This window comes from Poecile atricapillus, chromosome 21 (assembly GCF_030490865.1).
Source record: "Poecile atricapillus isolate bPoeAtr1 chromosome 21, bPoeAtr1.hap1, whole genome shotgun sequence".
Classification (NCBI taxonomy): domain Eukaryota; kingdom Metazoa; phylum Chordata; class Aves; order Passeriformes; family Paridae; genus Poecile; species Poecile atricapillus.
The window spans coordinates 3304947-3332704 of record NC_081269.1 but is presented as its reverse complement, the minus strand read 5'-3'; positions in this window follow the sequence as shown (position 1 = coordinate 3332704).

Here is a 27758-nt window from a genome sequence, read left to right as displayed (position 1 = left end):
AATGTCTGTAGTATTACATCTGAAAAGGGATAGGAAAATAGCAGCCATCCATGCCTTTCATGAAAGGAAAACCAGAACAAAACATATTTACACAAGTGCTGTAGACTTGAATTTTCAGACATGTAGTTTTATGTTAGTTTTGGCACTAAAAAAAAGAAGTTAATCAGCCCCTGAAGGATGAACATGGACACGGTTTAATGGAGTCAACAGGAAGAAATTTATTTATAGGTATTGTATTTCAGTGTGAGCAAACTGAATTCTCAATAGGACCCTTTGAAATTTGGATGACAAAACTCTGTATTTTTCTCTTAAAAGTGGAGGGTGAGGTTCCATCCTGAGTGATCTGTGCAGGTAAGCCCAGGACACCTCTGCCTTCCCTGCATTTTCCTTCATTTATTCCAAGATATAAATGCAGTTGAGTTTAATGAGAGATTTTTGTGACTGAATCTTTGCCAAAAGCTGAATATGATCCTCATGTTTTGGCCTGTGTGTGTCATTATCAGCTGCCCAAGCTGTTTGAAATGCAGAGTGTGACAGTGTGGTGATGGGACAAGGTTTGTGAAACATTATTTGCCATGAGTTTTGGGATTTCAAACACCACCATGAAGATTTCATGGCATTTCTAGCATTCATTTTGTATCAAACATAATGAAACGTTCCACTGAGGGAATTTATAGTGGCAGAATATGAAATAAGGGGATCCTCAGAGCTAGAATGAATTGATTTTTTGTTTTATCTTCTGAAGTTTTTTGTGGCTCTTCCATCCCATCAGCTCTAAATGTGGGATCAACTTGGTTTAGCTTAAAAATGTAAAACAAACCAGTGTTTTCTTCTCAGCCCACCTGCAGATTGAACTTCTGGGTATTTTTAGCTAAAAATACTCTGTTAACTCCTGCAGATTTGCTGTATGAGTTTCTTCATTTCCCATTCCTCCCTGTTACTCTTTCTCTACCCACTAGAAAGGAACCTCAGAACCTTGTAGACCTGCAAGAGGCTGAACCTCCCCACCTCTGGCTTTGGGGGGTCATTGTGAGAGCTCGTGGCTTTGGGAGAAACACATCTAATCTCTTAATACATGGCTTTTTAAAGGAGAGGCTTGGGGGGAAAAAATATCCCATCATGTTCCACAGAGCTGGGAAACCATTGTCCATCTCTGCTTTGGATCTAACCATGTCTTAGGGGTAGATTAATGTGCCAGGTGACTTGAGTGTGGGGTTTGAGGGGGTGAGGAAGGAAGCCACTATCTTTTATTTTATTTTATTTTATTTTTATTTTGTGTGTGAAAATAAAGATATTTATTTACAAAGGTAGGATGGACTGAGGATGAATGATGCTAGAGGTAAATACAGCTTTAATTTTATCACCTCCTTGCTTTAAATGCACTGGCTGTTGTTGTCTTGTAATTGGGAATATATTCATGTAAATGAAGGCACACAGAATGAGTCCAAGGAGTTGAAAATGATGATTTATGATGTGCTATCATTTACCAGAGCAAACACAGATGAATTAAAGTGAAGAAGCTGTGATTCAGTCAGTCTTAGCTCCCGGTTCTATACTCTTGAATCCAAGCTCCTGCTGTTCCTGAGCAATATATTTGTGGAGATAAAATCAACATTATAGTTCCTACTGCTGCCCACCCTGTGGTAAATCATGTTCACTGTCATGAGGTATCGTGTGTCATCTTAAACTGCTTCGTGTCATGTGCTGACTATAAATCAAGTACAGTTGGTTCTGGAAGGCAAGGAATTGTTCATTTAATAGAAATCACATTGCTCCAGCAAAGCAAGCTGAAAATGGAATCCCTGGATTTAAGAGCTGTTATTTACTCCTAGATTTAGTCACTCTTTAAAGAGGCAACGCTGTATTTTCATGACTTTAATTTGAGGTGGGATTAACAAATTGCGTCATGTACATTTTTTTTAATCCCCTTTTTTATCAATTATTTCTATTGAAAATTAGATTTTTAAATTTAGTGCAGCATTTTTACAAATTCAATCGCATCCTGTGTTCCCCATTGACCTAGAAACCTCCATTAACATGAAATCAGTGGCATATAAATTACTATTATTTTTTTTTTGTATTGCTTAAAACACTCTAAATAATTGTATATTCCTTTTGGGAAATAGAATTGTGTTTGTGAAATGGAATAGAAGGGCAGTACTTTGGAATTAGAATGTTTTGGTAGCACAAACGTAGGGGTGCTTTAAGATGTAGCTTAGCTAATGTACTAAATCATCCTTCATATGTTAAAAGGCGAACGAAACCCACAATTAAAATTTTAAACTTATTAAGGAGTTGTTGCTATCACTGATTAGACAGTCAGCTGTTGAGACAGTAGCTTTTATATAACAGGATATTGTTTTGTTCATCACGTTACCACATTTGGCAAACTTTTATCTTAATGCGCCTATCGGGAATTCCAGTCTGACCTCAATCTGAGTAAAGCCTCGGAGGGGCCGGAGCGGAGCTGGCGGGAGGTGCCAGGGCCCTGCTCCCAGACTGTATATTTGTTATCACATGTTAATCAGATTCATCATTCTGTTTAATAAAGATTTCAGCTGCCACGCGAATGCATAATCGGCTATGTCTGAGTGCCCGTCTTTTGTCTCGAGCAGATTGCTCAAACTGTATTAAGCATCATTAGACAAAAATGACGACCTTATTAATTTGTCCTTTCTGTGTTTTCCAGCAGATTGGGCCTCATTATTATGCAAACACAGTACACAGAGCGGCACCAGAAGTAGCTCATTAATGTTTCTTTCCTTTCAGTACGTAACAGATTATTATTGTGAAGTGTGCATGAAATAATTGCTAATTATGTGCCTTAAATTGTACAGTGATTGTCTGTCTCGGGGTTTTTCACCAGGTTTAAGAGCACTGTGGAAGGCCATCAGAAGCTACAGGTTAACAGTGCTGAAGCGAGTAAAGGGGAAGGGAATCACAAAACATGCATTTTATCACACGTTTTCCTGCCTGGAAGGAGTAATTAGGACAGCTCTGGATTGCTTTGTAGTTACCTCTCACTCTGCTGCTTATTGTAAAAGAAATGACTCCCAGCTGGCAAATAATTTAATGGATCTGTCTGCCCATGAGTAGATGCAGGGGAGTTTGAACCGTGGGCTTTTGGTCAAAATCCAGTAGATTCTGCAGTGGTAACACTGGAGTTGGTGTAGATCCCTCATTTACACACCACTAAAATCTGGATTTCCAAACTCCACTCTTTCCACCATACATTTTCCCAGGTTCTCCATTCAGTGTAATTCTCCTTAAAATTTGTAAGCGTTACAGAAATGGCAGGGCAGGATTTGGCACAGGTCTGGAGTTTGACAACTTTGTGCTGAGTGTGTAATTGGTTTAAGCTGGGAGTGCCTCGCACTGATCCATGGCACAGCTCCTGTAATCTGCCTGCCACCGTAGCTGATAAGACTTGGCCACAACTGAAGTTTTTGCAGCGCTCGAAATAAAATCCTGATCCATTAAGGGTTTGCATGGATTTAGGTTTTATAATCTGGTTTAGAAATTGTGAGTGGTCAGATCTTGGATCCAGGCTTTGTTGTCGAAAAGATGCCATGAAAACCATGACATCAGCTTGGGTTTTCCTAACGTTGCTTTGTTGTCGGTCTAAATTAAATGAAAGAGTGGCTATTTCTGAAACAAAGTGGTTTTGGCAATTATTTATTGTATATGAGCACTGAAACAGGTATCTTGGAGGGATAGGAGGAGAATACCATTCATCAGACATTACTTACATTAAATAATTTTGGTGTCTGACTGCATTTGGTTGATGTTACATAGCTGCTGATGTCAGCTGATACCACCAAATGTGGTGGTGGCTGCATACAATTTAAATTAAAATAAATGGACTATGTCAGCTGTAAAATATTCTTTAAACATTTCACATAGATCATTACTGAGAATTTCTGAAGCACAGACCTATATTACACTCCAAAAAAAATCAAAACGAAATTGTTCTGTGGAAACCAAATCCTCTTTACTGCACTGTTCATTGTTGGGCACATGGATATTGACTTGATAAATCACTTGACAGACAAAAATTGAAAATAGTTGCAGAAATAAGTATTTACTTGCATTATTTGAAATGAATATATTGCTAGGCTCAGCTGTACTATTAATGTAGAGGTTCTGCAACCATGATTATAATTTTCTTTCTGAATTTTCAGTGATGTTTGTCTGTAATACAACAGCAATGCATATAAACTCTCTAAAGCAGCACTCACAAGCATTGCAGCCAGTTGTCAAATCAGGCTGCAGAGGACTCATGTCCACAGTGGTTTGACACTGAAGTTATCACATTTCCTTTGGACAATTTTCCTTTTCCTTCACAATTTTTGTTATCCTGTTCTTTTTCTGCTCTGCATTTTGTCTTTCCCTTCTACTTTAACTGATCTGTTTAGTTACCAATTTTAATTAATTAATTGAAATAGAACTATTTATTTCAGTGTGAGATTGTATTTCATGTGAAAGGCTGTGACCCACACATCAACCCTTGAGCACTTGCTTGTTGAGAATTTCCAAGAAATAATGTTCTGATGGCCAGGGAATATTGGAACTCACCTGAGTCTGTGTCAATGGATTAAATATTTTCCATGAGTCTGGCTTTCCCCTTCTGATTGTGTGCATCCAGAGATGACCTTGGAAAAGGTTTTTCGTGTTACTTCTTTCTGCTGGTGCCAGAATCATTTGTCTCCCAGGAATTATCTGTCTGAATTGCTTTCCTTGTGCTTGACACTGAATATGCTTCTTTTCACTCGGCCAAAATGTGTTTGTTCCTCCTGTCTCTGTCAGTAGATCCTCACTGGGATCAGTGCTGTTTCAAACTCTCTGGGAATATTGTTTGCTGAAGCCTTATTAAAGAAGAAAAAATAGATTTATAACTCTGGGAAGAAGCTGAAGAGTGTTTCAGTAAATGTCTCTATGTGTGTTTGCAGAATCTGCCGTGTATTTATTGTCACATCCATGCTTACAGTGTTCTCTGGGAAGGCTGAGAGCTCTTAGGTGTCAGGAACTGAATATTTTATTCTTTAATTCCTTGAGGGCTATATTTAAGTGAAACTAAATCCTATTGAGTGAGAAATAAATGTCAATCTCTGAATCATGTCCTGCAGTTACCACTGCTCCTCCCTGCTCTTGCCTGCCAGAAAAAACCTGACATCTAACTTAGCAGAATTATTTGAATTCCACAATATTGAAATGTGCTTTAAAATATGTAATAATTTCTTTAAATATTCTTTAAAAAGAGAGAGATTTAAAAATACAGGGCCAAACCTGGTATTAGGCTGGTCCAATGTACATTAATAATAAAGTGCTGAGACAGTCACAGCGCTGGGATTTATTTATTGTCTGCCTGCTGCCGATAATCAAGTGATCTTTCACCAGGCAAGGCCAGTGCTCACTGGAGCTGTGAGTGGCAAAATGCAATCATTTTACTTGCTTCCTGGTGCAAAAACAAAGTTTGGCTTAAATAAACTCAGGTCTCTTTGCAGATGAAACTGGCTTGGAAGAAAAGCCTGAGCAGGAAAGGTTCTGCCCTTCCCTTCTCCCGTCCCACTCCGTGCTTCAGGCTGTTCCTCTGCTCCACGAGAGCAACTCCTGGAGAAACTAAAATGCATCTCTGGAATGGTTTGGATTAAGAATATTGCCATTTCTGTGGGATTATTTTTATACTGGTTTACATCAGGCATCTGACTCGTGGTACAGCACCACAAATGTTTTTTATCACTAAAATGAGATCGGGGATGCGAAGACGCAGAAAATGAGTGCGCTGATAGCTGGTGCTTCAAAGCTATGGAAAATGTCCAGTAGCAGCTGCTGAAATTCCAGATTCAACATTCCAATTGTTTTATATTCCAATGAGCAGCCATTGTTGCAGGCCAGTATTTTATAGTGATTATGGCAGGCCCAGGGTGCAGCTGCCACTGACCCCTCCAGCAACCGTAACAAAACCCCTCTTTGTTATCACTCTGGGAAATGTCTTGGCCATTGTGGGGCTGAATTCAAACCAGCATTGCAGTCATGCACAGGGAAATTAAAAGCTCCACAATTCACTGACAGGAGTCTAAATGTCTATATTAATGATTGTATTCAGGTCTTTTTTAAAATTGTACTTTGGTATCTTGTTACATAATTAAAATCAAGGTGAAGTTAAAGCATCTAAACTCAGCATAAATTTAATATACTGAACTCTCCCTTCCTATAAATTACTGTGCTGTTATAAAATGTAAATCTCCAATCAAGGTAAGAACATTTGTAATTTAACTTTCCTTCTCAAAGTGAGTGTGCTTTCAAGTAGTTGGACACCAGCTTTACTAAGTGATAGCCATTTTTCACACTTTGGGAGCCAAGTGGCTGTAGCAGAACGAAAGAATTAGATTTGTTGCAGATGTTTTCTAACTCTGATACCTCTGGGTTCTGTGAGCCTTTCCTCCTTGCTAGGAAATTAGAATAAAATTGATTTATATAACGTGAATATGGTATTCTAGATTTACATAATTAAACTCCACACAGCCTGTGGTATGCAGGGATACTCCCTGTAGTAGTTCTGTCTGGCTTGCTCACTGTAGGAATTCTACTTTGGGAGCTTTTCTACTTCTTAAATTGCAACCATACAGCAATAATATAAGGTGGGGGGGTGAAAAGACAGACAATTACCAACATTCTTCCATATGTAATTTGTATATGGTATTGGTTATTTTTATTGTTGAAGTTCATAGTTTCTTCCTCTTGATGGAATACAAACATTTGGCCAAATTCTTTCCCAGAAGTAAGTGAAGCCAAACATAAATTTGGTTCTTTGTCCTCTCTGAATGGCTTGAAATAATAATAATAAAAAAGAATTGGCTAAGATTTGAAATTTTCCTGGTGTTTATAGAGAGATATGTGGCTGTACAAAGATTTAGCCTTGTCTTTCTTCAGGGGAGGAACAAGGCTATCAGATAAAGCAATACCTCAGCACATTTGAATTCACATAAATCCTACGTGACTCCAAGCAGATTGGAGCTCTCTGTTGTACAGTTTCTCAGTTTAAAGGTGAAAAAAACCTTTTCTGTAAGTTTTGCCCGTGTTCATGAGGTGCTCTGAAATGGCCAGGTTAAAGTTTAAATAAGTTTAAATAAGTAGGGGATTGTGTCACTCTTCTGCCATCTACATGCTTCTGTGGGCTATTTTTTAAGCATAATAATTTTAAAAAATTGATGTTTTTCTTCTAATTGATCTAGCATCCACCATGTATATGCAAGACCTCTCATGTTTTCTTTGTTAATACAGTGTAGAGAATGGTGGCTTTAGCTTAAGATAAAAGTAAAGAACTGTTCTTGGGCAGTTTTGACATTGAAGTTTTCTATTTTATAAACCTCAGCTGCAATTCACACTTGTGGAAACTCTAAGTGTTCCTCTTATTTTTAACAGCAGCCCAGGGTATGGTTGAAAGAGGCATATTTCCATTTTGGCTTTTGTTTGAGCAGCTTCCAAAACATCATTCTGCTTTTTTTTTCTGGAAAATTTGCCAAGTCTAGCTCAGATTAAGTTTCTTTGTTAGATTTGTTCTTTTAAGCATCTGGATCAGAAATCGTATCCCATACTCTGTAGTAATGAAACATTTGGAAATCATCTGAGAAATCGCAGTAAGCCACGATAGTCCCGTGCATTCTTTCTGAAAGTCAGAAATATGTAGTTTGCAGAGTAGTTTGGGGTGGGGTTTTCTGGGTAAATGTTATTTTGTTTGAACCACCCCACCAAGAGCTTACACCTCATTCCCCTGAGGCACAAGCAGGTGTTGTTATCTCTTAAATTACTGCCATTTCTTTTATCAGTGCACAAGACTGAGATGCAGATAGATTCCATGCCAAATTTTAACATTCTCTGATATTTATGGGTGGAAAAATAAATAAATAAAGGTTGTTTTTATTGTAACTCATAAAGCCACAAGCTGGGGAATGATTTGCTTTGGGTTTTTCTGATGCACTGTGCTATTTATGTTTTTTTAAAAGATGAATCCACGGTGGATGTGTAAGTTCATCAAGGCAGCTAAACCCCCTGTTTTACTGTTTCAAATGAATCATTAGAGTTTATAGTAATAGAGAAAATTGTTTTCTCATGTCATAAATGGGAGAGCCATTGTATAAAGTCGGTCTGCTCATGCTATACTTTGAGTATAACTTTTATTGAAGAGCAGAGTTCGTTGAAGAGAAACAGATCTGGACTCGGGGGGTAAAGAACTGGCACATCCTCTTAATTAGCTGGAAGGCCACGGAATTGGAGCAATTTTTGTCCATTGAACAGAGCCCCTCAGAAAGGATGGGGAAAGGAAGATGAGGCACTTGGGGAATTTGGAAAGGAATATGTGTGTTTTGCATTACTTTTTAGGCAAATATATTTATTCACTGCAAAGAATTAGTGCTGTAGCCAAAACACTCCTTGCATTCCCCCACAGTCTGCTGTCCACATGATCCACTGGGATTAAGAACCAGCCTTTGTTTTGGGTGGTTTGGGAAGTGCAGATGTCTGACTGTTAATGAGTAGTTCTTGAACTTTTTAAAATTTATTTCCCAACTATTTTGTTGCTTTGAAAGTCATGCAAAGCAACGAGAGAGCTGCCATGAATAGAAGCAGAATGTTGCCTTTCTCACAGTCAGATTTCAGCTATCAGCTGATAAAACAGACCCCAAATATAAACCACTTGTTGCTTTGGGTTTTGCCTTGAATGTCACCTTCAGGGAATGAGTCAAAGCCAATTTTCTCTTCAAGAGAGTGGAATTTTTACTCCTGTTGTCTTTTAAACTTGTGTTATCTGCTGCACTTTGTTATTTGGTGTCTCTTGTAAAATTTCTTCCCTCACAGTTTGTATTTTAGCCATTATTTTAGAAATATTTAGCCTAGCTCCAAGACACAAGGAGAGTTATCAAAGGGGACAGGTCAGAGACACTTATCAATAATCCAGATTTGTCCTTCACCTCCAGGTTTGTTCAGCTGCCTTCAGGGAAATCACATTTGTTTGACATTGGCTGCCATAAACCTTTAGCCCACTGCTGTGTGGGATAACCTTGCAAAAGAATTTATAGCAATATTTAATCTGTGTGTGTGTGAATAATCAGTTTTCTTCATGGGATGTGCCTCAGGTTCATGGATTCACCCCTTCCCCTGGCACTGGAGGTATTTTGTGCACCAAGGAGTCCTTTCCCTGCCTCCCAAATACTGGCCTGGCTAGGCTTGGGCTTGGTTTTAAGGGCTGATTTCTGGCACCTTTCTGTGTCACCCCAGATCATTTCTTTTTCTTTGTTTCCTGAAATGTTGGGCCTGTTTGTTCTGCTGTGAATGTCCTTTGGTGAAGGAGAAAGTAGCCTGGGTGGTGGTACAGGACGTGGGGAGCAGGAAAAGGCAGATGGCTGCTCTGCTAATGGGGCTTCTCCATTTGATCTCACAGGGAGAGGGACCTTTTCATTGTCAGAATTTCTCAAAGCTCATTGATTTTTCATTCTAGCAGGATTTGTTTGCTTTTGAACCACTGCTGTGCTTTTATCATTAGATGCTGAACCTTTCACTGGGCTGCACATTTCACTAGTTTTTTGATACTTGCTCTTTTAGGATTCCAGCACAGAACTTCTTCCTTCCTCCTTTGCACTGAGAACACTCCTGAGATTCTGAATAAACCAGGCCCAGTAATTCTTTTTTATTGTTTGAAATAATCTAAATGCAATATGATCTGTATTCCAATTTTAGCTTAACACTCCAAAATATTAAAATAAAATTTTAGAATGCTTTTGCTTTCTAATTCTATGTTTTATTATATACCAGGGTTTTTTCCCCAAAAAAATATTAAAAAAAAACATTTACCTAATTTAAACAAAACAAAACCCACAAAAGATACTCTGGATGAAAGGTCAGCTGTGTTCTACAGGATTATTCAAGTTCTTCATCCTCTTCTGAAGGAAACTGGGGTGAAATGCCTGGAGAACAAGGTTGCAAAACTGCACAAAGTTTTCTGAAGTTTTCTGAAGCTGTGCTTAAGCAAGAACAGCTGCACTCCTGTATTGCCTCTTTTTTAATTAGTTGAACCCACTTCCTCCACTCTTTACTTCCTTATGGGCTGGATCTGGAAAAGATGAAGATAAGGATTTAATAGAGATCCATGTTTACTTACTTTAGCATTTGGGTTTATAGCCTAAAATAATGTAAGTAATTTTTCTCTTCTCTATTTATCATCTTATTATTAATATTTTTAGAATAAGCTGAATCCTGATCCTTCAAAGCTTTGTTTTCTGCAGTTCCAGTTGTGCCAGCTGGCTTTGGGCATCAGCCAAGCTCTTCTTTAGAGCTCTTCCTCTACTTTATAGCTGATATTTCACTGCAACAGCACAGCCCTGCTCCTCTCACGGGAGGGTTCTCAGCCAGTTCTTTGGTTTGATTGCAACTCATTAAAGATGTTGTTGCTTTTCTTTTGGGCAGAAGCTGGGAATGTCAGCCTTTAGAGCTCATTTGTCATCACTAAACTGGAGGCTGACTCTCCCTTCATGACTCTGTGTTTCAGTGACAGGAATCTCAGCTGTGCTGGGTTTAAATTGTCACAACTTAATCTGCAGCAGAGCCCTGTGAAGGTGCTTTGGAAAGGAGCTGGGAGCAGGGATGTTCTGACTACACAAGAACACAAATACCAATTGTTTTGGTGCTTCATGGCATGCTAAAGGAAAAACTTGATATGTAGCATTTAAAAAACAGTTTCTTCCTCTGTGCACTCCATATTAAACCATAAAAATTCAAAATACAGCCCGAGTCTCCCTCTGTTCTTTGGCTTTTGTATCTACTCACGATTTCTTTTAAAATTATTTAGTATTCTCTGTGCCATACTTAGAGAATTCTAAAGACTTGTGGTGGTTGAGGTTTTTAAGATCCCTTAAATCAGCTTTTGTCCCCTGGTGTAGATCAGTGTGTGACAAAAGGTCCTGATCACATCCCATGGCAGGGACAGTTATGGACAAATTGCTGAAATGCTCTTTAGGAGCTGCTTCCTAAAGTCTAGGAGTGTGTGTGGGCATCAAAAGTCATGGTGAAAAACACATGGGATGACTGTGCAGGTTTTTGGGCATTTTAGGATAAGAATTTTCTAATTACCAAAGGGTAACTGAGGTAGAAAAGTATGAGTAACTTTGAATGAGAACTTTTGAATGAGTAACAGGTCTGCAAATAAATGGAGAAATTCTGCTTATCTTGTCCCAAATTAGATTGAAAGGCTTCTTTTAGAACTGAGTGATAAGAATTTATGGGAATCTCTGGTTCCATACTAATATTTTTTAGGTATAAAAGAGGAAATATGCCTGATGATATTAATTTGCTGTTAACTAATATAGTACAACATCAGTAAGTGGCAGTTAATCTATCAAACTCATGCCATGACATCTTACTTGTTGTTTTAATATGTTATAAGCATGAAATGTGTTTTTCAGGTATGTTTTACATTTGCACCAGGTAATGGAAAGTACAATATATTACGTGCTTGTGCCCCAGAGGAAACTTTTAAACAAAAATAATTGAATGCAATAAATCAGCCCCTGCTCTGCCCTCTGCTTTGTATCTCTGAATCCATAGTTATAGGAAGCCTTGTTGGGAGTGACAGGATAACAGAGCTGCTGCAGGGCCCGCTGCCCTGGCCCAGCAGATATTTGCTTTGTGTTCCAAGACTGAAGAATAAAAGGAGAGAGAAAATGAAACCATTTCTTCAATAAGCAACTTCTTTCTTTTCGAAGATTTAGGATCTTATTACAGATTGCTGGTACCATTGGTAGTAAGCCTATAGTTTTTCAAGTAATTAGGAACATCCACAAGCTAATAAATCTGCCCTGAAATTTTCATTTGCTTGTGGACGTTGTATGAGTTTGTATTTAACTGTGTCTCTGCCTGGATGATTTATCAGGTGTTTATTCTCCAAAGTTTCCCTCGTAGGCTCTGCTGAGATGATTTGATGCACAGTAGGTTTAATAACTGAAATGCTGAGATTATTATTCCTGTTTGGTGTAGGGTTTATTTACTCCCTTATCAGACACTAATCTGAAAGATTTCCTTGTCTTGTGAATGTGCAACTTGGTTTACTTGATGCTTAACAAGCAGGAAAATCTCCTAAGTCACCTCTCATAGCATCTGGTGCAGTACCCTGTAGTGAATAAAAACCTAAATAGAGTAAATATTGCCCTCTTCTTTTCTAAATTCAGTATTCCATTTGATCATTTCATTTGGGCTGAGTTTCTCAAAAGGAGTTTTGCTGTTTTGAAAGTGGTGATGTGAGTGCTTCCAAGGCTATCTCAGTGGCAGAGTTTTAGAGAGGAGGAATGGTGTGGATTATAAATAATCTAGCAAAAATAAATGTAGCCCAGGCTTGCAGCCCTGGTTCATCAACTCCTTTCCCCACCCAGGTGTTTGTTTAGCAGGAAGAGATGATGAGAGAGGAACTTCACTCCAGGCTGGTTGGACAAGTCTAGCGTGGTTCCAATGCCAGCAACAGCAGCCAGGCTTTGTTATCAACTGTGCTTTAAATCAGAACTCCACACAATTATTGATCTCAGCACAATGACTGCTCTACTGGGCTCTGTATTATATATATCTGTATTTTATGTTATAATATTTATAAATACTAAAAATACTCCAAGTGGGGCTGTCACTTCCCCTGTGCTTTTATCTTTAAGAACTACAGCTTTAGAAATTTAGAATGGTATAGAATGAAAAACCAAAAATATTACTCCAAGTATCGCTGCTGATTTAAACCTGGTTTGGAATCTTCTCCTCTGTTGAGATCTGGTTAAATAAAAAAAAAAAAAAAAAAAAAAAAGAAATCTCAGCTTAAGACCTACTTAGCTTAGAATTCAAAATATTACCAGCAGACTAAAGCATGGTAGCTGAAACCAATTGCAAACAGATGGGATTTTCTTATTCTGATTGGCCATATGTTGCCAGAGGAAAAAAATTGAAAAATCCAGACAAAACATAACTCATCTAAAGGAAATGACCTTGATAGTTCTTGACTACTATATGGATTTTTTTTTTTTTAGAGTTAATACATAGAATAGTTCAAATATTCTGTAAGGATGGCAGTATTTGTAAAATAAGGGGTATGGTGCTTGTTGAGGTGGCTCAGAAGGAAAATAAAGCTCTAGGGGGAAAAAAGCCACAAAAACCTGACCAAAACCTCTGCCACAGACACAGGTGTAAACAGAAAGAACTGGTGCAAGTCTAAGATGAATCATTCCAAGCCATTCTCCTGGGCATTCCTTCATGGGAATGAATAATAACTGGAAGTGTCTGAACAATGTAAATCACACTTGCACTTGGAAAACCTCTTAAAATACAAATCTGCTCTATTTCTAATAGACTGGGAAGTTTATGGCTTAAAAATATGCAGCTTTATGTGACTAACTTCAAGAATAGTTCATATTCACTTTTCAGACCTTAAATTCCCATATACACAGCAATCATTTGTAATTGATAAAGAACTAAAAATTGCTGTTGCTATATAGAAACACACATTAAACACTTGTAAAAGCACATGGACTTAAAATGCTTGTGTTGTCTGTTGTATCTTTTATCTACAGGGTATCTAAATCCACCTGTCTGATTTGTCTGTAGATAGGATTTCTTTTTTTTATGATGTATATATAAATGTGTACAAATCACACAGGTGCACAGCATTCCCATATTTCATATTCTGCATTATTTCCCTGTCATCTTTCGAGCTGGTGCTACAGAATGTTTTTAATTGCATCACATGTTTGAAACTTGCCATAGGACAAACTCCATACCTTGGCAAATCCATTTAGGCTCGATTTTAAACACCCTTCCCAACATTTGAGAGCTGATTGCACCTCGGGGAGCACCTCAATGGGCTTTGGGTGGATTAATAACAGAACATGCAAAGTAAGTTGACAGTAAAACTTTCACTGGTGTTTGGCTGAGCTCATGTAAATATGATACTGATGAAGTGTGACCAAATCCCTGGTTAAAAACTTCAACTCCTTTCCTATAGAAGTTTAAGATTATTATGGAGGGGTATTATGCATGCAGAAAGTAATTGAGTATTTCTCCCAGTGGAGGTTTATATGTGGTATTCAGGGGGTTCTGCTTAGTTTAAATTCTATTAAAAATATGTTTTAGTAACATTGAAGGCGTTGTTGAAAGTATCAATGAGCATCATAGTTCAGTTCATCATTTTGTTCTTAACAGGCTCAATTTTGCCCCCTTGATATAACTCTTAGTTGTCTAAAAACACATCTAAGAGGGTTCATTATGATTAGGACAATTTCAAGAAGGTTTCTTAAGCAATTTAAAGCAGTTTCTACAGATGTAATTGAAATAATTTTCCCATTTTCCAAATCAAACCCTTCTGTTTGTAAATATTATATTTTCATTACTCTTTTAAAAATATATATAATAGAAGTGACTCACCCAAGTTACCTCATTTGAAAATTCAATGTATAGATATAAAAAATGTTTTAATATGTAAAAGTTACAGTAGTTTAAAACAAACTTCAGCAAGTAGAATAAGGGAGCCCAGGAAATGCCATTTTTTCTGGAATTAGATTAAAAAACTTTAGTCTTTCTAGTGTGTATTGATCTCTACCTGAATGGTAAATGTATGGAGGGTATTTAGATACTTTTAAGGGGAAAATAAGACAAAATCTGGTGTTATCTTTAAAAAGGAAAAAAACCCTGTGATCTATTGGAGTTGCACAAAACTTATGGTGTGTACAGACTTCACAGTCTAATGCATGAGCAGAATGGAGTGGTTTGGAAGCAAAGTTTTGTTTGTACAATGCACAGAAACCAAGATTTGGAAAAGAATCCCTGAAGCCCAGAAATCTCTGAAGGATGGGAGCAGAGAAATGTTCTGCTTTGGGATGAGCTCAGGTAGTACGAGACCATCTTTGTCAAATGTTTGTCACCTTCCAAAGCTTCACTGGGAGAGATTCCAGAGGCTCCCTGGGCAGCCCTGCTCGAGTTGTGCTGCTCCTGGAGCTGGAAGAGTTTTCCATGAGCAGCCTTCACCTTGGTGCAGGTTCAGCCCATTTCTCATTGTGCAGTTATTCAGTGAGGGATCATCAAACACGCGTTGAAAGCTTTGGGAGGAGACAGCTCCAGTAACAATGCAGAGTTAAATTTAGTGCAAACCTTCAGAAGAGGAGAAACAGCTGCTGAAAGACAAGGGAGGGCAGCTCTTTATTGTTCATAACCTCTCTTCTCTGGAGCTGTCATAGTGAGAAATCATGTATTCAAAATAAGAATTGCATAGATATCAAACCCTGAACAGCCATGAGCTTCTGTGTCCAGACCCTGTCCTGCAGCCACACAGCAATAAAATTCCTCATCTGGCTGGAGGTGCCTTCTGGTTACAGCCAAACCTGTGGGGAGGCCTGGGAGAAAAAAAAAAACCAACCTGAAAAGGATATTTTTATCACTGCTGTCTTAGTTCCAAAAGAATCATTGGAAGCTTGATTACATTTGATTACTTTGCTTGAAAATAATAACAAAAAAGAGGGTTTCAAATGAGAAAAAAGAAAAAAAATAGCTCAGCAATGAATGAGAAGTGCTTGATGTACATGACAGACTCTGGTACATTTCCTGCATTGTTGAATTGAATTGTGAGGCTCCTTGGAGCAGGTTGTAACATGTGCCTTGTGCGTAAATGGATTCCAAAAGCAATTAGGAATACACATGGAAGAAAGCTCTGCAACAAGAACTGATTTAATTATTCCAAGAATTGAAAACAAGATATTAATGGTGAAGAAGCACCCAACCAGCTCTGGAAATCCATAAACTGGAATCTGGTCTATGAGTCATTAGAATTGTCCTGATTTTTTTCTTTTCCTGGTCACTTCTGGTCACTCTCAGAAAATGGTGTTGTGGATTCAGGTGGATGTTAATTCTGGCCTAAAATAGCTTTATTCAAGTTGGTAGAGACCTTGGGAGACCCATAGTCCATCCTCCTGCTCAAAGCAGGATTTAGTCCAGACCAGCTTGCTTGGGAATTTGTCCAATCTCAAGAACTTTCAAGGAAGAGTGGAGATTTCCCTGCCTCTCTTGGCCTGTTGCACTGCTCAGTTATTCCTTCAGAGAGAGCTTTTTGTTTGTTTTGTTTCCTTCAGTGCAGTGAGAATTCCTCCTGTTTAATTCCTGAGCACAGGAATTCCCTTGCCCACCCAGCTGCTTCCATCTCCTCAGGATCCTGGGGGTGCCAGGGATCTGCTGCTGTGCCCCAATTTGAATTTGCCCTTTTCCAGGCTCAACGAGCCCATCCCCAGCTCCTCCTCTTGGACTCCTCTCCCACCTTCCCTTCCTGGTGCCCCTCTGCTGCACTGGTTCCACTTCAGCCAGTTTATTACTGGGGGTCCAGAACTGGGCACCTCAATTTTGTCACTCCCTGTCACCTCAGGAGTGACTCTGAGTCAAATCTTGCTGGCCCCTGTTAGAGACAGGGCATGGGATTAAACTGCTGCCTGGGTTTACATGATTAACCTGATTTTCTGGGTACCTGGATCTTTATATTCTTGTCATCTTAAAGCACTGTACAAAGGCTGTCTGATACTCATGCAGGTCTGCCCATGGTTTAAATTATTATTATTAATATTCAGTTAAAAGGCCTTTCAGAATTGGCCCCTTTCAATGAAAAATTTCCGTCCACTTTCTAATCTCTCAAATCCAACTTAGAGGTAAAGGTTCTACACAGAGAAAAGAAAATAAACCCATCAGAGTTAGGCAGTAAAGAAATAAATATACTATGGACTGTAAAAGGGTGTTAGTATTCCATTGCAGTCTTTAATTCTTTTTTTCCTTTTACTCTACCAGCTATTCCAATTAAATTAAGTACCTTTTATGTGTGGTATCAACATAGAGTGGATATTAATTTGTCTCTTGAGTTTGAGTAAAGAATATAGTTAATATACTAACTTTACAGTGAGGTCTTGCTATAAAATATTTATCTCTGGAATGAAACTGATTATTGTAGGGACACGGTGCTTAGATGTTCATTGAAATGGAACAAATATATATTTCAGTAATCCTGCAGTGGTTTGTTTAAACAAATTAAATCAATAGAGGTGTAGGTGGTAGGTTTAGTAAGGTATGAGACTTTCTAGACATCAAATAAGTGACACAAAAACAAGACTCTCTTTATAATGGAATTTTTAAAACTTTTTGTAGAGTCCCAAATTCAATGTAATTTTTATTATTTGGATATTTTTCAAATTTCTATCAAACATTATAAACATTTGACCTTTGAAGAGAGGCTTTTTTCCTCAACTTTGATTTTGTGCATTATAAAACACTCCTGTTATAACCTGTGTTTTGCTACAGAATTACCAAAAGAAAACTTACTGGGTTATCAAAATTATGAAAGTGCCACAGGGTTACTTTAGTTTTAGTAAAATTCCTTTCCTCCTTCTCCCTACAGGTCTAACTATGGTGGGGAGGGGGATTTGCTTTTCCTTGCCAGGTATTTGTCTAATCTGATGATTCAAAACTCATAAATAACACAAATGGGGCTGGCATGGGCTGGCAGTAAGGGAATATTCTTTTTTAAGTGGCCAAAATGCTTTAGAACCAGCCTTTGCAGGGCTGCAGGTCCCTCAAATTTCTCGAGTCTTTCTGTTATGAAAAATGGGCTTTTAGCTTTATTTTGTTCTATGCACTGGGAACATTCATGATGTACCAGCACAATGAGAATAATGGTGTGGGGCACGATTAAGAGGGTGGGGGCCAACCTCCAGTGCCTTTCCAGCCCCCTGTGTGTGTGTGTGTATTTCAAATACAATCATTAGCCATGTTTCATCAGCTCTGTTCCTTATTGTACTTAACCTGGGGTCACTGTAATATTTCTTAGTTTTAATGCTTCCAGATTTATGAAAGGGTTGCTGATAAATTCTTTTAATCCAATATGGCTTATTGATTCATGTATTTGAAAGATCTTTAATATCCTCTTTGTACCTTTGATTCCTTAAGTGTTGCAAAAAGGCAGAAATTGGTAATTGTTGATAACAAGATCTCTGGGCCTCAGAACTGTGTCTCATTCATTTAAAGAGGATTAGAGGAGGCAGGAGCTCACAGAGCAGGAGCCAGGACAGAACAAAACCACAAATAGAATTATGGAGAGAACACACAATAGGTGGTTTAAGCATGTCTGTTGTAACAACAGGACTTGGGTAATCACGTGTCCCACCCTGGGAGAGGGCAGCTGACTTGTAAAAGAACCCCTGGCTTCAACTGCAGTGATCAAACGCCTCCTGAATTACAGATGTTTACTTTCATCAGTTTATTTGATTAGGGGCACAATGGGAGGATGGCGTGCTAAAGGGAAAAAGCGTTTTGTGCAGGAAGGAAAAACTTGCTGCTACTGGAGAGCCTCTTAATTCCTATCCAAACTAAAACTGTGCATCTCTCCTGCATGAACTGAGTCAGCACTGAATTGTATTAAAACCACTAAAAGGATGAAGGAATTAGAAAAGTACAAAAGCAAAACTTGTCCAGGCACAGAGCATTTCAACGTAAAAATGATGAACCAATTAGTTCATGAAGTGACCATCCAGGAAGTGCCAGGAGCTGCTCCAAGCACAACAGTTCGAGCAGAAAGAGCTCAGGCTTTTTTTTCCCTTGTTCTTTTTCTTATTCCTTTTTGATGTTTTCTAGAGTTCCAACATTTTTTTCCCGTTTTTCCATCAGAAAACCCATTCAGCTTGGCAATGTTCTGCTGAATAATTCATTTAGATCCATCCCCAGAGAGGCCTGGGTAATCTGACAGCTCTGCACCTCCTAATGAACAGCCCAGGTAGTGCTGCCTCTGATGTGAGCTTTGCACTTCTCAGCTGGGATTGAGAGTCACATCAAGCTCTCCAGGTATTCTCCTGATCTGGAAAAACTGGCCCTGGCAGCTCTTCTGTGACCTGTTCAGCAGGTCACTCATTAGAGAGGTTCCATGTGAGGAAATACGAAGAAATGACCAAAGGAAGGAGGAGTTGCACAGTCACCCTGCATCCCTGGGGTATTTTTTGTATGTGTGGGGATAAGAACACTCAGATCCACTCTGCCAGCGTGGACACCAAACTCATGGAGGGAAAAGCTTTATTGCTCTTGCAGTGTGCCTGGGTAAATTCCTCCTCAGCCATGGCTAAGAAGGGGCAGGATGATTTTATCCTCTTTGGGTGCACAGAATTGCGTTACAGGATGGTATCATGCCCAACTTTGATTGTTACCAGACATGTGCATTTTTTTGCTATCAAGAATTTGCAGTAAACCCAGCATGAGTTCATGTGAGTTGCTGTGGCGTCCAGCCAGAGTGGTTTCCCAGGGAACACTGTGCCAGATCTTTCAAGCAATAAGGATATCTGCCTGATAAGTTATTTTTCTCTCTGGAATCTAAGGTTCAGATCCTTCTGTCAGCCTGCATGTTCTCCAATTGCATTCCAGATTTAGCTAATGATCTTGCAATGCTTCAGACAGAAAGTGGAAGTGAGCACATGAAGTGCCAAAAGAAACTCTGAAAGAAGTCTTGATGTAGCACAGCAATAATTCATGGCTGATGACATTACCAGAAGTGATGAGTTTCACACACACACATTGAGAGGAGATGTATTGTTTCACAAAATGGAAAGCTGCAAAATCAATAGGAACAGCTATGGGAGAGAGTGCCAGGACCTGCCATGGCATCCTCCTGGAATTTAAAAAGCAAATGTTGCCTGATGGTTTTGTTTTTAGAGCATTTTGTTGTCAAACCCATCACAGCTCCCCATGATCCATTGTAATTCCTACATTTGGTAATACAGAACAGGGATCTGGTTTCACTGGTGCCAGAGCTGTGCTGAGATACTGATACCAGCTGACTTTGGTCACTGTGAACGTGTGCCAGGTGCTTCTGACATGGGAATGGCAGAACAGATCCAGGAGGGAATACAGCAGAGATCCAGGAGGGAATACAGCAGAGATCCAGGAGGGAATACAGAGATCCAGGAGGGAATACAGAGATTCAGGAGGGAATACAGCAGAGATCCAGGAGGGAATGGCAGCAGAGATCCAGGATGGAATGACACAGAACAGAATCAGGAGGGAATATAGCAGAGATCCAGGAGGGAATACAGAGATTCAGGAGGGAATATAGCAGAGATCCAGGAGGGAATACAGCAGAGATCCAGGAGGGAATACAGCAGAGATCCAGGAGGGAATACAGAGATCCAGGAGGGAATACAGAGATTCAGGAGGGAATACAGAGATTCAGGAGGGAATACAGAGATCCAGGAGGGAATACAGAGATCCAGGAGGGAATACAGCAGAGATCCAGGAGGGAATACAGAGATCCAGGAGGGAATACAGCAGAGATCCAGGAGGGAATACAGAGATCCAGGAGGGAATACAGCAGAGATCCAGGAGGGAATACAGAGATTCAGGAGGGAATACAGCAGAGATCCAGGAGGGAATACAGAGATCCAGGAGGGAATACAGCAGAGATCCAGGAGGGAATACAGCAGAGATCCAGGAGGGAATACAGCAGAGATCCAGGAGGGAATGGCAGCAGAGATCCAGAATGGAATACAGAGATCCAGGAGGGAATACAGCAGAGATCCAGGAGGGAATACAGAGATCCAGGAGGGAATACAGAGATCCAGGAGGGAATACAGCAGAGATCCAGGAGGGAATACAGCAGAGATCCAGGAGGGAATACAGAGATCCAGGAGGGAATACAGCAGAGATCCAGGAGGGAATACAGCAGAGATCCAGGAGGGAATGGCAGCAGAGATCCAGGAGGGAATACAGAGATTCAGGAGGGAATACAGCAGAGATCCAGGAGGGAATACAGAGATCCAGTCACTGCCAGGACAGCAGGCACCCTTGCCTGGCTGTGAGGAAATGGAAAAGGCACGAGGGGCTCGGTGTATTTGGCAGAGAAGGGCAGGGCTGGGAGGCTGCAGGAGAGCAGTGAGGCACTGGGAGCAGTTGGCACTGGGACAGGGAGGCACTGGGAGCAGTGTGGCACTGGGACAGTGTGACAGTGGGACAGTGTGGCACTGGGAGCAGTTGGCACTGGGTGCAGTGTGGCACTGGGGCACTGTGGCACTGGGAGCAGTTGGTACTGGGAGCAGTTGGCACTGGGACAGGGAGGCACTGGGAGCAGTGTGACACTGGGACAGGGAGGCACTGGGACAGTGTGACACTGGGAGCAGTTGGCACTGGGAGCAGTGTGGCACTGGGACAGGGAGGCACTGGGTGCAGTTGGCACTGGGACAGGGAGGCACTGGGTGCAGTTGGCACTGGGACAGGGAGGCACTGGGTGCAGTTGGCACTGGGAGCAGTGTGGCTCTGGGAGCAGTTGGCACTGGGACAGTGTGACACTGGGACAGGGAGGCACTGGGAGCAATGTGGCACTGGGACAGGGAGGCACTGGGAGCAGTGTGACACTGGGACAGGGAGGCACTGGGAGCAGTGTGGCACTGGGAGCAGTTGGCACTGGGACGGTGTGACACTGGGAGCACTGTGGCACTGGGAGCAGTGTGGCACTGGGACAGGGAGGCACTGGGTGCAGCTGGCACTGGGAGCAGTTGGCACTGGGAGCAGTTGGCACTGGGAGCAGTGTGGCACTGGGACAGTGTGGCACTGGGACACTGTGACACTGGGTGCTGTTGGCACTGGGAGCAGTTGACACTGGGGCAGTGTGACACTGGGAGCAGTTGGCACTGGGACTGTGACACTGGGACAGGGAGGCACTGGGAGCAGTTGGCACTGGGTGCAGTTGGCACTGGGACAGGGAGGCACTGGGAGCACTGTGACACTGGGACAGGGTGGCTGCCAGCCCTGGGTGCCACATGGGATCCCCATCCTGGGCGCCACGGAGCAATCCCTGCTCCTTTCCTGCCCCTCACAGCATCCAGGCCTTCCCTGCACTTGATTTGGTGCTGGACACATTTTCTGTGCTGCTGCTCACTCATGCTCCTGGGATAAAATATTGTTTCAAAAGATTCTGCTTTATTTCCATTTTCTTACCTACTCCTCTGATTTAATATTGATATCTGTTTATTTGACTTTTAGATCTTTTAGAAGAAATATGTGATAAGTCATCAGGGCATGATCTGTTCAATTTATTTGGGGTGTTCATACCTTGGATCTGCATTGCTTTAGGCAATAGCTTTATATATTTTACTTTAAAATAGATGAATATGAGTGCACACAAAAACATAGATATGCACACAATCATTGCTTTAGGAAACATCTTTATATATTTTATTTTAAAATAGATGAATGTGGGTGCACACAAACACTTTTAGATATACACACATGCATTAAGATATGGATATGTGTATATAAGTGACTTCCATTCCATATAAATTCCATAAGAATTGAAGCCATTCAGAACCAACCATTCAAAGTTGGAGATCTGTTACAGAAAGTTTCTGGTTTAATCTCCAGCTTTAAGAGTCTTTCTTGGCAATGGCTTTGTTTATTTTAAAGATTACTGAGAAATTAGGAGCATTTTACACAATGCTGAAAGATGAGTGGGAGGTTGTTCATTTAATTTCTGTGGCTGTGTGACTGAAGTCTTGCTTGTCACTTCAGATCCAGGGCTGGGTGACTTCTGGATGTTAATAAATATTTAGAAATAACACACCCAGAGAAAGGGATCAGGATGTGGTTGGAGGCTGTAATAGATCTTTGCTGCTGCCTCATTCCTGGAGGAATGACCTGTAATCTCAGGAAACTATTTATATAGATTGTGGTGACAAGGAAAGCACAGGACTTGTGACAAGTATGTTTGTGATGGCTCCAGAAGTATTTGGAGTGTTTTATTAATAAAAGGTTAAACAGATCCAAAGCTTGTAGAAATAATAACAAGTAGTGAATACATTGATTTTTGAACATTTACAGGTTTAAAACACAGCATGTTTATTTGGGGTTTATTACTTTATCCTTTTTTTGTTAATAGCTTGCTCTGAAGAAAAAGAATTTGATTTTTGTGTGATATCTTTTTTGTCAGGCCCACACAGAAGAGCAATACATTCTTATATTTTATTTTTTTATTTGGTCCTGGTTTCCATATGGGAAGACCAAAAGGAGGCACTAGAGCATGTGAAAATACTTTAAATATTAAATAAAGACCAGTTAGAAATTCCTTCTGCAACTACTGAATACTCTATGCTTTATTGACATACAGTCATTGTCTTTAATACTTTAATACATTTATTCTCCTGAATTGTTCAAGTGGGTGCATCAACCTTTTAAATTTCTCACCAGTTTTCTCTTCACTCATGCACAATAATAAAATTTGCCAGATTTGGGGATAATAACCCTGGATATATAATATTATTTAACTTCAGCCACACTTGGGTTGCTGCTGAAGAAACGAGGGCTCTTGGTTCAGCTGCAGGTGGCAGCAGAACACTGGTGTTATTTCCAGCCAGCCCCAATATCTAAATGAACTTCTAGCAAATTAATACCATCAAAGCTGATTATGCTGTTGAAAAAAATTGGTTTGTTTTATTTTTTTCATTGGAAACCAGGAAATATATATTTTAAATTTTCAAATAGGACTGATCTTTCTTTTTGATATTACAGGATTCTGAGATTTTCACTCTGATGCCTGCAGAAATAGAATTATTTACTTAATTCTAAGTCATTGATATTCTGTGTGTAAAGCAGGAACAGGGAATATTAAACATTGGTAATAAGATTACCACTGTAGCTTAAAATTATAAGCAGGTGATTTGCCAGATATATTTGGACAGAATCCTGTAAAATTTTGTACAATAGTCAAATATTTGTAAGTGGCACCATAATACAAAATATAAGCTGCTTGTAAATGAATATTTTATATTGTTTGCCTTCCTCTCTCTGAAGATTGTGGGAATAATTTGTATTATCAGAGATAGGAGATGAAAAAAATGAGTCTGACAAACATAGGCAGCTTCTGCAATTATTATTTGACAGCAGTTTTACCTTATTTTTCATTGGAGTTGTTACTGAGAACAATAATGTCTACCTTTCATCAGAATTCTTTTTCCTCCTAAAAATCTGAAATATTACATTAATAAATAAAATCAAATCAATAAATAAATATAAAAGAAATAAAAAGAAAATTAATAAAAAGAAAAATACAATTACTTATTGATGTGTGCTGTGGGTAGACTGACAATGCTGTGATGAGATCAAACCGTGGATCAAACCTTTTCATGGCATAAAGGAACTTCTTAAATCTGGAGCTATTCCCAGTGCAAAGGTGAGGAAAGCACCACTGAGGACAATGGAGCTCTAAGTCAGAAAATGGGGTTTGTTTGCTCTCTCTCCCCTTTCTCGTTTTCTTCCTGGTCACCATTCACAGCACAGGGAAGTTCAAAGCACATTTTGAATATATTCTTCAGAACAAATAAGCAATTCCCAGCTTCCCTGGGCTATTTGAGATGTTCCTTTTGCCCTAAGTCACACATCAGCCTAGGCTGGGACTGTCCTTGCTGCATTCAGAGAAATAAAAACACTTTAGAGCACTGGAGGGGCTTTTCTGTGGCTGATTTCCTCCAGAATTTATTCCATCAATGTGCTAAAGCAGTGATAATAGTGAAGAGCTGCCAGTTCTGGGGCACACCCAGTGCCACAGGAGATGCTTTCATTTGATCTTTAGTTAAATTAAGCTTCTCACAACTTCTCTGAATAGCAAGTTGCAAATAATTCCTTTGGATCAGCACAGCAGAACAGACAAAAGCCCAGGGCAGCTCCACAGTCAAATGCTGGCCATTGAAAAGGAGCTACTGAAATAACCTTTTCAAATCACCTCTGCAGTGTTGTCATGGCAAGAAACTGCAACCCCAAACTCTTATTCCCCAAGCAAACATGAACTGAAGAATAATGTTTCAGCAGGTGTGCTTATACTGCTCTTCAAACTGAAAAGCACTCAGCCCTGCACAATGCTTGGCCCTTTGAACAGCCCATCCAAACAGTTCCTTCCCAGATTTCTGGTGGAATATGTTCTCAGGAGGAAGAAAAATGGGCACTAAACTTGTGCACTTTCATCTTTGCTTTAATTTTCATTTCCATATGAGGAACTTGTGGCTATTCCAAATAGCTCTACAGGTATTGGATGTGCATTCACCTCTATTCTAAACCATTTGAAAGTTTCGTTTCTGAGGCTCTGCTTTTCTTTCCAGCTATTTCATTATTAGGGGTGAGGAGGGGAGCAGAGGTTTAAATTCTGCACAGTGCTGTCAGCCTGAGCAGAGCTGCTCGCACACCGAGGTGATTATTGTTAGGCCATCAAACTGGTAATAAAATTCCTGCTCAGTGCACAGAACTTTAGGACAGAAGAATATTTTTGCAAGGAAATAGTCCTCTTTGACTCTAATTAAGAGTGGTTTTTAGGATCAACCCCAAATTTGCTTTCAGAGATGTCATTTGCATATTCCCTTGGCTGATTTACTTCAAAGCTTTTATGTATTTATCAGATTTTTAGAATCCATTTCTTTAAATACATATTTTGGTCAATATTGGCCTTGATATATTAAATTCAGCTCTTCAGTTCTGGCCCTTTGAGTTAGCTGCAAGTTCAGTTTCATCTTTTTTTGCCCTGCACAGGGATTAATTATGAAATGAAAATTTCAGCTTAACCAAACAGCTTCCACTGGTTTATTAGAGACTTGAGTTTTATTAATTTGGATCAGCTGGTGGTGTTTTAACTGGGCAGAGCTGTATTGTAAATTCCAGCCTATTTGGGAATGCTGAGTAGAGCCTGAGTTAAAAGAGGATGGAGCTGGGTGGGTGTGATGGAAGGTCTCTGACAAGGCAAAACGCAAACAGCAACCTTCAAAAGCTTGCTACAAAGAAATTTATATTTTAATTGAATTGCATAGGTCCCATTCCCCTTCTCACCTCCTGATTTGCTCACTGTGAAATCGGTTATTAAATCTTTGCTTTAAATCCTGAAGAAAATGTAAGCTTGTCTTTATAAATGTTTTATGACTTCTCTAAGGTCACTGCTATCCTTTTGCTCTTCAGACCCTTTGGATTCAGTTCCCAAAGGATGGGGATTTGGCTCCATCATAACAAAAACCACCACATTTTCTCTTGGAATTTCTGCAAATGTTTGTCCTAATGTATTGAGATGACTCTGTTTTTTCTCACAATAACCATTTCTGGTTTATTTGATTTTATAACTTTTTTGAAAGCGGGACAGAGAAACATTTCATTTAGATCTCTGACACAGAAGCTATAAAATTCACCTTTCAGATCGATGTTTTGAGTGCAAAATCTGAGCATTTTTTCCCTAATAGAAGCTCAGACAAGTCTATAAAGCTTTTATAAGTTAATGAATGTTTCACACCAGCTGCTGATTCCCTAAGTCAGGCAGTCTCCAGTGAGGGAGACTCAATCTCTCCTCGGGATTGAAGTTCCCTGCAATCAGATTGAGACTTTCCAGACTTGAGAGTGGTCACATTTTTCATAGCTTAACTGTAAATCATCTTTCACTTAGAAGATTTAGAGACAGACTGAGGAGCTAAATCTTTGAGTTTGCCTTCCTAACTAGTCGAAGGCATTAGATGAGGCTCATTATGGTGTTTCCTAAAGGATTAGGGAAAACAGTTTGGTAACGTTCAAAGTAGGACAAATACCATTACAGGTATAACAACTTTATCCTTCTAATGATTTAAATGGAGAATTAGGTGTGATCACAGGACACTTGGAAATTGTTTGGAGTGACAGAGTGCTGAATCAAAACCTTTCAGCTATGAAATGATTAGGAATAAGTGATACTGGAAATAATTAGTCGGAAAATGTTGTGACTGGGAAGTGAAATGTGTTTATTGTGATATCAGTCAATGATCAAAAAGTGCAATTGTCAATGTGGCACTGGCCCTGGCACTGTGACAGTGCTCCTGTCACTGAGCCTGCTCACATCCTTTATAGAAAACACCCTTCACTTCAGAATTTAGGCTGCTTAAATATTTGCTGTATGAAGTATATTTGTAATGACAGATACCTGCTGAATATGAGTGCAGACTTTGTATTCCAGTATGAAATAGGAATTCAATTGCTGCTACACTGTGATAAAAATAAGAACAACCTTAGTTACCATCAGCTGCCAGTAAGAAGTATTGGCAATTCTAAATGTGTCATTTTTTCTGGATTGAATGCAGTTCAATTGAGATTTTGATTCCTATAATTTTTGTCAAACACTAGCATTAAAGTTGTGTTCCTTAGGTACCTTTGTTGCTTCTTCAGTTTGAAGGTTTTGTTTTGTCATTTAAATGGTGGAGAACTCCCCACTGAAAATGCTGTGTATTTGTATGTAGTTTGAATAAGTCTGCTTTTAATACCACATTTTTATTTATATGTACTTAAATTTAATTTATTTTCTTTGTTAAAGAAATATGAAGTAAATATCACAGATATTTTACCATATAGAAATTGGTGACACAGCTGTGGATTTTGTATTAACCTTAAAGCAGAACCAAGAGTAAATTTTCCTTTTTTCCTTCTCAGATTTTCCCTTTTGAAAGTCAAGAGACCTTAATGAAAATGAATTGTTCTTTTCTTTGTCATATAAAACAAACTTAAAGGAACAACAAACAAAGGAAAACAACCTTAAACAGCTCACTGACCTGCTTTAAACACAATGCTGTTTAAATTAAATCATAAGTGAGAAATACACCACTCTGCCAGATTACACTAGAATTGCTTTATTCTTGCATTTATTATTATTATTATTTGTGCAGACTCAAAGCTAAAGCAATGCCCACATAGCC